The following is a 2,500-nucleotide window of genomic DNA, read 5'->3' as shown; positions in this document are numbered from 1 at the left end:
GTCGGTCGGGTGGCTGCAAAAGCGCACGCTGGATTGCTAGATTGGGCCACCGTCTGGTACCGTCGTAATCTCATGGCCGGAACAACCGTTCTAAAGCATGGCACTCCAAGCCCACCCTCTTCTACTGCAGCGTAGAAGAAGCCAAGCGGCGCATCTAGAGGCAGCGCCAGCCATCTCCTTACCGCAGAACGGACCACTCTATCAATTGTCAACAGTGTTTTCGCCGAAATTGGGCCGAGCACTAGTCGATGGTATAAACGAGGCAAAAGGTAAAACCTAAGCACAACCAGACGCTGCTGAGGTTTCAAGGGCGCCTTAGACACTCTCTCGAGAAGAATGGCCAACTGTCTTCTTACTAGACCCTTCTCAAGGCCCTTGACACCGAAGTGTACACCCAAGTAGCGCCATGTAGACGTGCAGTTCGTCGTTGCCAGACGTTCCCCATTCACAAAGAAGTCAATGTCTGTTCGGATCTTGGACCTCTTCTGCCAACCCGATGGCTCGATGACTAGGGTCGTTGACTTTGCCGCGTTAATCTTAAGTCCTCTGGCACCGAGAAATGAATTCAGACGATCAATTTGCTGCTTGAGGCCCCAGTGGGTAGCTGTGGTCAGGATAATATCGTCCGCAAATGCCATGGCCGATACCTTCATCCCCTCACTGGTAAAGACCAACTGGGGGTCAAGCTCAGCCAAGAACTCGTCAATGACTAAGTTGAACAGGAGCGGTGAAAGGGGATCACCCTGCCTTACCCCCACTGTAGGATGGACGACCAGCGATTTGCCTCCGAATGTCAGCACTGTTACCGCATTTTGGTAAAAGTCTTCAATGTACGAGATAAAGTCTTCAGAGATCCCTTTTCTGCGTAAGGCTCTCAAGATTGCCGGCAAAACAACCCTATCGAAAGCCTTCGCAATGTCAAGCGAGGCCAGAGACAAGGGTCGCAGTGACTTGCGCGCTTCATCAATGATTGTCGCAAGGAGAAGAATGTTTTCAGCACACCCATCCACTGGCAAAAATGCCCTCTGCTGCAGGTCCAAATCGAGGTCAGCAAGCAGCCTTCGGAAATATATCTTATGAAGCAGTCTAAGGAGCACATGAGATATTGAGATTGGGCGGTGTTGCGAGGCTGTTGAAGCACCAGGAACTTTGGGAATGAAGATCGTTCGTGCTTGGGTGAGAAAGAGTGGAAGTCGCTTCAGCAGCAGGAGCAAGTTAAGTAGAACCTGGAGTATTACTGGCGGAACCTTCCGCAGTTCCCTCGCCGCAAAGCCATCAGGTCCGGCTGCCGAGCTTGATGAGGGCATTGCCGCCTTAATGTCCATTTCTGTGATAAGGAACACAGGATCGATAACCTTGTGCGGGCGTTCGATAGCAGGAGACACTGATGAAGGCACCACTTTCTCCATGATCTCTCTCCATTCTTCTAGAAAAGCTTGGGGATCCTCCACCTTGGAGTCCGCCTCTCCATCCAGAATCTGTCTTGCACACTGTGTCCTGTTCCGTCTGAAGAGTTGTTGTGTCAAGGCGTATTCCCGCTTCTTTTTCTTCCTGCGACTTTCTTGAACAGGTGGAAGAGGTTGGCGACCATGCGGACGCAAGTCCGAAGCGAACACCTCCCTTAGGTAGGCATTAAGAGCTATCGTTATATCCTCCCTGTCGAGGAATCTCTTTGCAAGCTCCCATAGCTTGTATGCTTGGTACGCTCTTGGCGGAGGTTTTGTTGTTAGACCTCTTAGCTCAGCCTCAATCACCTCACGGTGATTTACCTCGGGGATGACCAGGGAGGCGTCCTCAACAGCTTGCTCCCCAATGTCGGCTAGCACCTCCTGAGTGCTTCTTGGGTAGAGTCTGTTCTGTAGGTCTTCCACCAGCCTCTTGTAACCTTCCTGCCTTCTGTGCGATTTAATGCTGTGCAGCGTGCGGTGCGGAAACGCTCTTAGTAGCTGTGCATTGATGTCCCGGACCTTCTGGGATCTTAATTCAACCTCCTTAGTTGCCATCAGGTACTCCTCCTCCTTTTTCCATCTGGGCTTGAGTCTGGCCAGATTCACATCTTCGTTGTATTCTTCAAAATGCCGATGCCGGCGATGCTGGCTCAGGCCAATCTTGCTACCAAAGGTTGCAGTACATTCTGGACATTGGAATGTCGTTGTCATGGTTGATATGTGGCCTGTCATATTCGCGTCAGCCGGGGCGGCATTTTCGGAACAGCCGGTAGCTGCTCCGTTCTCAGAACCTTCCTCTGTGGGCTTGTTGCCCGAACGCTTTGGCATGCTGCTCCTTTGAGTGATTTCTCCGGGGGGCGACCCGCAGAACACAGGTTCACCTCCCTCGTCCTCGTCATCGGACGAACGTAAGTCGGGTGGTAGTACGAACTTCCTCCTGACCCTAGGTCCTACCCCCGTAGACATCCAGACTGACCCCACATGGACACTGTCAGCAGAATCGCGCGCATTCGCCGCATCAGTGCCAAGGGGAGCTGGTTGACCGGAGGGGA

General features: G+C 52.4%; 1 pseudogene; it reads right to left on the bottom strand.

Annotated features, from left to right (window-relative positions):
• The window catches only part of LOC142793651 (large subunit ribosomal RNA), an 8,356-nt pseudogene that overhangs the window by 2,249 nt on the left and 3,607 nt on the right, over positions 1-2,500 (bottom strand).

Source organism: Rhipicephalus microplus, unplaced genomic scaffold, assembly GCF_043290135.1.
Source record: "Rhipicephalus microplus isolate Deutch F79 unplaced genomic scaffold, USDA_Rmic scaffold_315, whole genome shotgun sequence".
NCBI classification, from domain to species: domain Eukaryota; kingdom Metazoa; phylum Arthropoda; class Arachnida; order Ixodida; family Ixodidae; genus Rhipicephalus; species Rhipicephalus microplus.
Note: the sequence above shows the minus strand (reverse complement) of the source record. Positions and strands in the feature narration are given on the sequence as shown.